A 13,056-nucleotide genomic window follows, 5' to 3' on the forward strand; every position below is an offset into this window, starting at 1 on the left:
ATGCATTACCTCATATACTTATCATTTCTTTTGGCGATAATACTTAAATCTACTCTTTTAGCAATTTTGAAGAATATAATGTATTTTCATTACCTATAGTCACCATGGGGTACAATAGAGCTCTTGAACTTATTCCTCCTAACTGAAATTTTGTATCCTTTAACCAGCATCTCCTTTATTTTCTATATGCCTAATATATTTCAGTAAAAAAGTATTTTAGAAGGTGGGTGACTGGGTGTGGTGGCTCATGCCTGTAATCCCAGCACTTTGGGAGGCCGAGGCGGGCAGATCACGAGGTCAGGAGATCGAGACCATCCTGGCTAACATGGTAAAATCCCATCTCTACTAAAAGTACAAAAAATTAGCTGGGCGCGGTGGCGGGCGCCTGTAGTCCTAGCTACTTGGGAGGCTGAGGCAGGAGAATGGCGTGAACCTGGGAGGCGAAGCTTGCAGTGAGCTGAGATCGCCCCACTGCATTCCAGCCTGGGCGACAGAGCAAGACTCTGTCTCAAAAAAAAAAAAAAAGGTGGTTGTGGCCTTTGTAGATGCCAAAGCAAAAGAAAAAATATAAAAGGAAATATGATCAATTTTATTATTTGGATTATTGATAAGGAGGAAAGAGTGTAAGTGAAACAAAGGAAAATCCAAGTTTGGAATGACTTAGATAGAATAAACAGATCTGCATGGAATCTAAGATGGCAGACACTGCATGGTGTCGACTTTCAGAAAAATCCCTTCAGCAGTTTTCAGTGCCCCTCGACATGAGCCAAGAATATGATGCCGAGGTACATCTGAGTTCAGGCAATCTTATGGGGGCCAAGGCAAAGTGGTCTAAGAATGCAACTTTTGATGGCCTGGACTGAGGTAGAGATAAAACTAGGTACAGTGTTTTTCAAACTGCAGGTCATGAACCCTTAGTACATCATGAAATCTATATAGTAGATCATTACCAGTATTGTTCTTAATGAAACAGAAAAGAATGGAAAATATGACAGTGTAGAGGCTGGAATGCGGAGAGTGGGTTATAAAACTACCTATTGGGTACTATGCTCACAATCTGGGTAACAGGTCGTGAGCCCCAAATCTTAGCATCATGCAATATTCCCATGTAACAAACCTGCACATGTACCTCCTGTATCTGAAAAAAAGGTTGAAATTTTAAAAAAGAGAAAATACGAAAGTGTATTATTTGGTAAGGGTAAGTAATGTTTTGTGAAACTTTTCTTTCAATCATACAAGCATGAATAGACAGAAAAAGATTTACAGGTATAGATATGTGTGTGTGTGTGTGTGTGTGTGTGTATCAGGATGACATATAAAATGTAATTTTTATAGTGGATTGGCAAAAAAGATGAAAGCTACAGGCTTTACTGCATGGATGAACTATATATGCCCACTGGACAATCATGCATCATTATAATTTCTCTAGACTAGGATTTGGAAAGAAGTTGACAGAAGACAGTTTGCAGTCTTATTCCCTGCTAAAGGCTGGAGCGTTGCAAGAGACTGGAGGAGGATTAAAAGATTCAGGAGGGGGAGCAAGCTGGGGAGGCGTTCATCAAGTCTGAAGTTCTAACCACATGAGATGCTGCAGGGGCTGAGAATCTGCTCCAAGTTTTAGGGGGTGTCTTCTCTGCCAGCTGTTCGTTTGGGTGGCTGTTTGGGAGTATACCAGGAATCACTCAGCCTTTTTGTTTTCTTCCAAATGGCATGGTGATATTGTCACATTGCAGAAGGAAAAACATTGCTGCTAAAAGTATTGTTAAGGGAAGTAACAGGTAGCTCACATTACTGTATACAACTGCACGTTGCCTGTCTGAGCAAAACACTTCAAAACGTAAACTAAGAAACGCCCTTCTGCTTCCATCTTGCAGTGAGACCTAATTCAAAGCCTTTGGTAGTGTGCTCAGGTCCAGGCCAATAAATTGGCAAGTGTGTGCCCGACAGAATGGTGACATTTTAGGGCTGGATGGTCCCCATTCTATTTAATGCTTATAAATTCATCCTATTAAGTGCTTGGGGAAATTTATCTGAGTAAGTGTCCATGAAGACTGATAATTATCATGATTTTTAAAAGTATTCTCATATAATTGTAGGAACATTTTAGACAGTCTACAGCCGTGGGGATATTAAGCATATTATGAGTAAAAATAACAGCTTTAAGAATAAAATTCCTTTCAAAAGAGTGACGAGCTTTGAACGTTACCAGAAAGAAAGACACAATCTTTCTTTTTTCAGTATTTAATCACAGCAGCTTTCATTAAATTCCCGGTAGTAATAAGTGATTAACTAACTACATTTGTAATTAGTATTTCTTTTTTTTAATTATTATTATTATACTTTAAGTTCTAGGGTACATGAGCATAACGTGCAGGTTTGTTACATATGTATACTTGTGCCATGTTGGTGTGCTGCACCCATCAACTCGTCACCACCCATCAACTCGTCATTTACATCAGGTATAACTCCCAATGCAATCCCTCCCCGCTCCCCTCTCCCCATGATAGGCCCTGGTGTGTGATGTTCCCCTTCCCGAGTCCAAGTGATCTCATTGTTCAGTTCCCACCTATGAGTGAGAACATGCGGTGTTTGGTTTTCTGTTCTTGTGATAGTTTGCTAAGAATGATGGTTTCCAGCTGCATCCATGTCCCTACAAAGGACACAAACTCATCCTTTTTTATGGCTGCATAGTATTCCATGGTGTATATGTGCCACATTTTCTTAATCCAATCTGTCACTGATGGACATTTGGGTTGATTCCAAGTCTTTGCTATTGTGAATAGTGCCGCAATAAACATACGTGTGCATGTGTCTTTATAGCAGCATGATTTATAATCCTTTGGGTATATCCCCAGTAATGGGATGGCTGGGTCATATGGTACATCTAGTTCTAGATCCTTGAGGAATCGCCATACTGTTTTCCATAATGGTTGAACTAGTTTACAATCCCACCAACAGTGTAAAAGTGTTCCTATTTCTCCACATCCTCTCCAGCACCTGTTGTTTCCTGACTTGTAATTAGTATTTCTTATATTTTAAAAGCACTAGATTACGGATGCTGTATGTCTACCATTGACTGTGAAGCCACAGACAGTTTAGCCTAGCAATGATTACTCACAAAGCATGAATTTTAACAGCATACCCCATTTTAACTACATCTAAATTCAGAAAGGAATTTAGTCCACAGAGGAACCTTCCTGTAACTTTTCTTGAATATTTTGTGATACCTTGCAAAATGGCCAAAAGTTCTAGCCCTCTCCTTGGTGTCTGGCTCTTGCAGTGTGCCTTTGTATCTCTTCCCACCAATAGGTGGAGTCTTTCCCCACTCCTTACATCTGGGATGGCCCTATAACATGACTTGCTTCGGCTAATGGACACTACCAAACATGACACAGCAGAAACCTGAGAAGTTTCCATGTGAACTAGCCTGAACTAGCATGTTCGATGATGAGATACACACAGACCTAGATGCATCTGTTCCTAGATGACAGCCTGCCAACCATCAGATATATGAGTCAGGTCAAGATAGCTTATCCAGCCACCAGCTGACTACAGATGCAGAAGCATGCCTGGCAAAGAGTAGTACAACTGGTCACACCACATAAATGGCCCAGTGCACCCATCAAATAGCTAAGTAAACGGCCATTGTGTTATAGAGTTTATGAGCTATTGCTCAAATTTGTTCTATGGCCTGCTTCTGTACAGCCCTTCAGCTAAGTATGACTACATTTTTAGAGTTGTAAAAAGAAAAAGAATAAGCAACAAAGACGCAAAGTGCTCCGCAAAGCCTATAGTGTTTACTATGTTGTCCTTTATAGAAAATGTTTGCTGACCTCTGTGTTAAGCCAGTAAGTTTTGGGATTGGTTTGTTATGCAGCAAAAGTAGCTGTTACACATCTGCTCCCAAGAAAGAATGTTAGAAACTAGGACTTTCTCACAGAATTCAGTTAACACCTAGTCAATTAGCCTTGGTGCATGTCCTCCAGTTGCTTGTTATTAAGATAACGCTGAAATGAATAGAATGAACAAATACACATATAACCTGGGAAGTTATTTTAGTAATATGCTTCTCAAAAGTTAAGATTTTTAAAAGGGTATTTAGAAAAACAAGTATACAATTTTTAGCAGTTTTATTCATAATATCCTCAAGCTGGAAACAAAATCATTATGCTGAATATAAGAAACCAGATACATAGAAAAATACTGTATGATTCTATTTATAGAAAATTCTCGAAAATGCAAAGTAATACATATGAGAGAAAGACAATCAGTGGTTGCCTAGAATCAGGGGTGAAAGAAAAAATAACCTGCAAAGGGGCACAAGGAGGCTTTTGGGGGAGTAAGAATGTTCTGTAATTTGACTGCAGTGGTGCTTTCACAAGTACACATCTGCCAAAAATCACTGAATCACTTTAAATGGAGGCAGTTTATTGTGTGTAAATTATTATTTAATAAAGTTGATTTTTATTTTTTTAAAAAAAGTGTTTGCCCTAAAATCAAATTTAACATTCAAAAGTGTATACAATTGGACAAAGAATGAGGTGCATTACACAGGATGTTTATATAAATATAGGACAGATTCAGGTCATGCTGTCAGTTCCCTTCTGATTAATTCTGAAAATATCAAAACATTAGATTCACAAGTGACCTTAAAGGTTAATGAATTATATCCTCTCATCCAATACAGAAATTGCCTTTAGGGGTGAGACAGTCATTTCAGTCTTGAATATCTACTGTACAGGGAGTTTAAGCTTTTCAAAGTGGTGGATTTTATTTTTTGGAGAGCTCGATTACAAAAGTTTCTTTAATATTTAGTTAAAATTTGCTTTCCCATAACTTCCACATATCTAGCTCAATCCATTTTCAGAATAAAACAGGAAAAAAATAACAAAAGAGAGTTCACAGAAGTAGTAATGAATGGGCAAGACTGGCCAAATGAGGTCTTCAGACAGAGGGCTGAGTTGAGCTTAAGAGATGACTGAACAAGAAACAGCCATGTGCAAAGGCATGGATATCTGAAATACAGACCAAGGACAGAGACTCTATTTTGTGTTGATCTAGATCTATTAATTGACATTCTTTAGATGTCATTATTTAATCAGCTTCAAATTCAGCCTATTACCCAGCCCCACTGTTCTTTATCTTGTACCCAATATCCTCAAAAGAGAACTTGAAAAATGTGCTGTAAAATCATAAGTTATGCTGTCTATAACAGTCTTCTCATCTAACCATCAAGTAGACATAACAAAAATGAAAATGAGGTGCATGTGACATGGCAAATTTTGAGAGTATCATGCTGATCCCCAGCAGCATGTTATCCTATGTAGTCATTAATAATCAGTACAATGTCATTTTCCAGGATTTTGTTGCTCATCAACATAAAACTTACTGGTTTGTAAATTTTTAAATTCATCTCTTCATTTTTTAAATGTGAAAAAATGCTTTCTAATCTCCTTATATGACATCACCAATCCCCTTCCCATGTTTTCTCTGAGTTTTCCACCGGTAACTCTTTTCATGGGAGAAGGAGTAAGTTTTAGTGGATATTGGATAAGAAGAATGCACTCCTGTTGAGTAGAATGAGATCCCATGGCAGCACTTCTAACAAATTAGATCTACTTCCTGAACAAAAACAATATGAGTTAAGATCGTTCCTAAGATTATCTAGAAAAGAATCCCGTTCCCATAAAACTGAATAACATTTTGGTCAGATTTGTGTCATTTTAAAAGCCAAAATACTTACCTAAAAAGCAAGTGATTCGAATGTCTCAAGCTAAGTTATTCTTTACTTATCTATGGCCCTCAAATGAATTGATGAACTTCTGTAGAGAAATGGTTCTTTATTTCTGACTTGTGAGAGTCATGCGACAGCAGTGGATGGGCTAAGAAGGTTACAAGAAATTTGTTACATTGCTTTTTAGCTGTTGTTTTTAGTTTGGTGAACAAACAAGATAACATAGCCAGTGTCTTTTAGTCATAAAGCAAAAATAAAACTACAGTGTTTTCTAATATTGTACCCTAAACCTATGCAAATATCCAATTTGCATCACCCACAAGCCTCCTATATTTTTGCAGATTTTAACTAGAGCTAAGTAATTGGCATATATTTATACTTAATTGTAATCAAATGTAATGACATGTGTGCAAAACATAGGCTTTGCTCAAAGTGCTCTTTATAGATGAAATATGATTATTGAACTTGACAGTAGATCATTCATTGGGGGAAAGGTGATTAATCACTTCTCTGTGCTTCTACCTTCCTACCCTTTGATGACACCGGTTATATTTCAAGATTCTCAATGCTATAAATGAACACTTTACTGAAGAAGCGTCTTTATCCAAGGCAAAATGAAATGTGTTACCTAAGACTAATAAAGTCATTTACAAGTTTCAATGAGGAGCAAATGTAAATAGCAAAAAAAAAAAAAAAAAAAAAAAAAAAAAAAAAATCCATTATTTATCAGCAGTAAATCCAGTATATTTTGGTAAAACAGTTTTCACAGAAGCTCTACTTATGTTAGCTTTTCCTAAACCTTGCTGCAAAGTGTCAATTCTTTCTAATATATAATCAAAGGAATTTTGTGTTGGGAAGAACATTTCTCATCTTTGTAAAGGACATTTAGAGGAGAGATAGGAAAAAACAAAGATCATGCATGAGGATTATGTGTGAGGGTAAGGATTGACTGAATTTCAATCATTATTTTAAAAGGCTTTTCTAAAAAAAAAAAAAAAGGGGTTCTTTGAACCAAGTGCAGTCTGATTTCTAATTTTAGAATATTTCCACATTTAATATTGACATTCATTATCCTGAAAATGAAGGCAGATACACATAATATCTATATGTATTTTAAATAAAATTTGTTCAACAACTTTTCTTCTCAAATTTCATAACTTTTTCTTTGAATCAATGTGTCAACTCATTTTTTCAACTTTTCAAACTGAAAGAAATTCCATTGATCTTTAGTAAAAATGAATTTAATCAAATATTAGGCAAAATTATTTAGTGAAAGAACTCAGAGAATTTGATTAGGTGCCTAAAATGTCATTTTTAACATAAAAATTAACAAAAGCACAATAATATTTCCATTTTATCTTAAAAATTAACATGCTATGTTAAAACATAACAAAATCCCTCCCCCCACCCCAAAATTCTGCATAAGAATGTTAATGGTTATGTTTGCATAGATGGGGTTTATATTTTTGTGTTTCTTTTCCATCCAGCAAATTTAAATCTAGGATACAAATTTAGTCATTATCGTATCCGAATTGGTGAAGAAAGCCCAAAATATGGCCAAATCTACTTGCCCCCTACCTTAAATTATGAGCTTTTAAAAATATATTTTCAGGTTAGAATACTTCTCTTTTTTCTGAGTTCAGCTCTCTGAAGCAAGTTCTATCAATTCACGAAAATATTAATTATAAAAGTTTTATACCAACAATTTGGTCCTCATAACTGCCCTGGCTTGGCCTACATTTCACTTTCATCACGATTGATTTTCTAATATGAGATTAATGTTAAGGACCATAAATGTTATGTTGAGAATCATAAAACACACATGCTAAATTTTGGGAAGAGCCCCCATATACAGATAAAGAAGGAAACAAAAAAGATCTAGCAGATAAAGAAAATATTGGTTTTGGCCCCATTTAGAAATGTATTAATGGCAATGTTGTAACACCTTCCTTTCCAACACAATGGCAAGCCATGGGATGAACAAGCTCAAGACATGTGTGGTAGCATATCAATTAAGCAAACAGTTGACACATGGAAGCATTACTAGTAATAATTCTGCTCCAACCCAGATACAGATGCTCTTCAACTTACAATGGGGTTATATACCAATAAACTCATCATAAGTTGAAAATATTGTAAGTCAAAAATGCATTTAATATACCTAATCTACTTAACATCATAGCTTAGCCTAACCTACCTTAAATTTACTCAGAACACTTATGTTAGCCTACAGTTGGGCAAAATCATCTAACACAAAGCCTGTTTTACAGTAAAGCATTGAATAGCTCATGTAATTTATTGAATACTGTACTGAAAGTGAAAAACAGAGGGGTTGTGTGGGTACCTGAAGTATGGTTTCTACTGAATGTGTATCCCTTTTGCACCCTTATAAAGTAAAAAAAAAAATCTTAAATCCAACCATTGCAAGTCAGGGATCATCTATGTTCGACTGACAGACTCCAGCAAGTGTCTGCAAATGAGGAAAGAATAGAGAGAGGAGAAAGAAAGTACTAGATGAAGACAAAGAATCCTTTGTGATAGGATCTTCAGACAGAGAGGCTCTAGGGACTTGGAAACCTGGAAGCTCAGCACAGGCATTTAGTATATGTTGAGCCTTAGGGAACTCATTTATCAATTTGGTATCACTCCTTTCTATTACTACCATGGTGAATGATCAGAAAGGAAACAGAAACTCCTTTAAGAATTGCAATAATGAACTGTTTCTTATTCTTTTTTTTCTTGCAGAGGTGGAGGTCTCACTACCTTGACTAGGCAGGTCTTGAACTGCTGGCCTCAAGCAATGCTCCTACCTCAGCCTCCCAGAGTGTTTGGATAACTGGCATTAGCCACCTCCTCTGGCCAAGAACTGTTTCTTTTGATTACATTTTGTTCTTCCTACTCAAACTTTCCTTAAAGATAATGCTTCCTTAAAGATAAATCTAATGGCTTAAACACACACACACACACACACACACACACACACACACACACAGAGTATGTATTCTTTTTTATCACTCTCTTCCTGTCCCTCTTACACCTTGCTTTGGAACTGACTGGTGCCTTGCATCTCCAGTCATTTATCACACATCGTGTAGACAGAGATTTTAGATATTAAACCACTCAGTCTGCCAATCTACATAGGAAGCACCCTCAATGTCTTTAAAATGCTATTCTGAAACATTTAAAGAGGGCCATCTGCAATAAGAATGATCATTAGATGATGATAAACAGTACTGGGTCACAGATGGAGAAAGTAATAGTATTTGAGAGCCATTTTCATGTTAATGTTATAGATTACATATTAAAGAAATGTGCCAGTAATGAAGCAAAAAACAAAGAGGGCCATTGGAGAAGAACAGTTATGCTATTGAAAGCAATGATATAATAAGCAGAATGGCCCTAAGCCATCTGTTTTTAAAGCTTACCATATTTAGGCTGTTAGGACCATCCCACTGTCCATGGAGGTGCCATTCTGAGATAACAGGGAAGTGGGCAAAACTAATACAAATTAAACCATTGTCAATAATTTTTATTATGAATTGATTTTTCCCCTACAGACAAATCTAATGCTCCCAGATCATACTGTGGGATAATGTAAAATTTTCCTCTAGATTTAGTCTATTTGCCTTAGGGTACTGGGTCTTTTACTTACCCCTGCCCTACCCCTGGTTCCTCCGATTTTGAAGATCTTTTCTAGGGGAGTAAAGCAACTCAAGATATTTCCTATTTGTGTAAAAAGAAGCAAATTCTCAGCTACATAGATGCTTGTGAGTGAAGAGACAAAAATCTCAGCTAGTACTTTCAACCTGAGAAACATATCATAATTTTGAAAAACTACAAGGACATATATGTTACATATAAACATATATAGCTATATAACACAAAATAAGTTAACAAATGAAGAAAGCATTGGAAAATATCTTAATTGCTACCTTTCTAATTAATGACCACCAATGTATGCACTACAGAATACATGACTAATTGAAGAGAGTTTACTTTTCACATTTGTGACTATTTAACAAAAAGTTTCTTAGTCCTTAATGTATGCACGTCACAACTCTGAAGAAACTCGAAGTACAGACTATGGGGCTCACAGTCTTAAAATGAGGCTTTTAGATATTGATTTTCATTAATGCTGTCCTCTAAAATAGTTTCAGTCTTTTGTGCCTCCAAAATTAAAACTTTATCCTTAGGTTTTGCGATTTGGATCTTGTAAGGAGATAAAGAGGGAAGAAAAAAAGTTTGTGATTCAGGGGTGTAATAAACTCCAGCTGGCATATCATGAGCCTAGTTATGTCAAAATAAATAAATGATCAAAAATAATCTTATTAAAAAACAAAAACATATTGGAACTTTGGAAAATAAATTTAGGTAAAACAAGTGAAACGAAAATAGGAAGAATATTAATATTCAGAAGCTGATTGATTATGTATTAGCCAGATCAAAGCCTCTGGGTGATAATGAGCCACTGAACAGGGATTACCACCTGTCCTGTTCAACCAGCAGCTGGACTTACCAAGAACAGCTGGACAAGAACACTTACATAAAATTAGCCTTTAGAAGCATCAGCTAAGTTTTTTCACCTGCTTCTCAGATCTGCATCTTTATCACTCATGCCAGAAGTAAAAAGCTTTTCATATTTTGATGCTGTTTTTGCCTTCGGGAAAGCACAGCTTTGAACACCAATATTCCCAGTAGCTTGCTACCAAGTAACGGATCTTGTCTTCTAGACCTAATAAGCTAAGCTGTCAGATGCACTTGGTTTTTCCTGTCACTGGCTCATCTTGTGCTCTTATGTTTAAACCACTACAGATTCTTTCAAAAGAAAGTAGAAATATAAATGATAAAGAAAATTTTTAACCTCATTTATTCCTATATGCCTACTCATGAATCTTCATTTTATTGAAACCTATTTAAAATGACAATATATACGCATACTTGGGAAGTTTATCAGACAATTTTAATATAAGACGATAGGTTAAAAATAAGGCATATGACAATCTTTATTTGGTGCTCTGAATTGTATTAAAGTCAGCAGTCTGTTTTAAGAGTTATCATGGAACAAGTGAATGAGTAAATATAATAGCCTGCTTCCTTCCTTCTCAAAGTGTGGTTGGTCCACAGATCAACAGCATTAGCATCACCTGTTAGAAATGTAGACTATTGTGTCTCATTTTAGACCTACCGAGTCATAATCTGGATTTTAACAAGATTTCCAGGCAATTTGTATGCATATTAAAATTTGAGAAGCAATCAGATCCTCTCTTTCTTTCTACACTTTTCTCTTCTCTTCTCTTCTCTTCTCTTCTCTTCTCTTCTCTTCTCTTCTCTTCTCTTCTCTTCTCTTCTCTTCTCTTCTCTTCTCTTCTCTTTTCTTTTCTTTTCGAGACAGAGTCTCACTCTGTTACCAAGGCTTACCAAAGCCAGAGTGCAGCGGCTTGATCTCGGCTCACTGCAACCTCCGCCTCCCAAGTTCAAGTGATTCTCATAACTCAGCCTGGGATTACAGCTGGGATTACAGGCATGCGCCACCATGCCCGGCTAAGTTTTGCATTTTTAGTAGAGACGGGTTTCGCCATGTTGGCTAGGCTGGTCTCAAACTCCTGAGATTAAGCGATCTGCCCTCCTCGGCCTCCCAAAGCCTGCTGGGATTACAGGCTTGAGCCACTGCACCTGGCCCTGTTTCTCCACTTTGTATTGGAATGCTTGTATTTGAATATGATGTTTTAGTACAAACCAGAGCCTAGGAGGCCTGTGTTTTAAAGCAACTACTACTGATGGCTACTATGCCTACTATGTGTAAGTGTAACTCACACAGGTTGAACATAAAGAAGAGGTTTCGCATAAGAATATTATTGGAGGTATCGTGACCTTAGAACATCTGTACATCTGTATAACCGAACCTTTTTTTTTTTCATTAGACCCCAATCTGAAAGTTTCTCTTTCTGCCAAAAGAAACAGAGAATCCTTCTACTCCAACAATGCAAGGTAGAATACAGAAAGGGGAGAGAGGAAAAAAAAGAAACAAAACACATTCTAAGTGGCAAGTAACTGGCAGCAGGCACTGTGTATAAATACCAAAAGTAGCATGTGTTAGCACATTGATGACGACTCCTGATTTCAAACCTGCACTTGGAGCAACTGCAGATAGAGACTAATAATTCTTGTCAATGTGTATTAAAAGCTCTGACAGGAGAAAAAACTTGTGCAGCTCAAGGTTGAAAGAAACCACAATGAGGAGATTCAATTAAAACTGGATGTTGGGAGAAGAAAGTATAATCTATAGGAGCATAGGTATAAATCCCCTTTTTCTGATTTGTTCAGTCTCTACTGAAAGAAATTGAAAGCTGATACCAGAATCCTTTGGCATGCTAGTTATAGACATTTATTTATTTAGGTATTTATTTACATTTTTTAATTATATGCTTTTATATATAATCATGCTTCAATTAAGTGTACAGCAAATGGTAAATATTTCTCATTTATATAACATGAGGTCAGTCATTCCTAATGAATCTTTTCTGGTGCCTTAAAACCTCCAATGAAAGACTCCTTCAAATACTCCAATCAAACACACCAATTAAGGATTCCTCTTAATAGATAAATATCCAAACCAGGCTGTCTTCAAAATGATAACTAGTGTCAAGATTCCAGTGTTCAAAAAAGACAGATCAGTAAGCAGTCTCCCAAGCCAATTGACTGTGCCAATTCCACCCTTGGTGGAAGGGAGAGAAAATGATTGCTTCAGAGCAGAAGCAATGGTGGAAGCAGAAGAAACAAACAAGCAAAAAGAGTGGTGGCGGGAGAGGAGAGAGGGTTAAAAGGCAATGGGACAGGAAGAAGATGTTGTGGAGTAGTGTGAACCTGGACATCAACTGGGAAATAGAACATCAAAAGAACACGCCAGTGTTTTGGGGTTTTTTTTTGCTCCTCTCTAAAGAAAAAATTCTGTCTACCTTAGACAAGCACTTCACTAGTTAAGTCTGTGGGTATCATCTACTTAGGGCAGGTAGGCCAATTGGTATCTTCAATCTTTTTCAAAGGCTTAAATTTAGGCGCATCCAGGAGTAAGAATGTCCTTCCCTTCACTACATGCGAGATAAAGCTGGTCAATCGTTGAGCCCCAGCTGAGTAAATTTTATGTCAGGTAAAGGAAGCAATGTGGGTATGTTGCGAACAATTGATCAGATAACCAAGTACAATCCCATTAAGATAACGGCTATAATCCTTGAATTGAAGACTTACAGGGCCATGTAGACGTGGCTTTTGTCTAAAAAGGACAAAGGAACTGAATAACATGGTCAGTTCTCCGGCATAGAGAC

The 13,056-nt window shown here is 36.7% G+C and overlaps 1 protein-coding gene across 1 annotated transcript in view; it reads right to left on the reverse strand.

The window, feature by feature from the left end:
* Positions 1–13,056, reverse strand: part of DMD (dystrophin) — a 2,044,437-nt gene that overhangs the window by 157,812 nt on the left and 1,873,569 nt on the right. The gene's annotated exons all lie outside the window — the stretch shown is intronic.

Source organism: Theropithecus gelada, chromosome X (genome assembly GCF_003255815.1).
Source record: "Theropithecus gelada isolate Dixy chromosome X, Tgel_1.0, whole genome shotgun sequence".
NCBI lineage: Eukaryota > Metazoa > Chordata > Mammalia > Primates > Cercopithecidae > Theropithecus > Theropithecus gelada.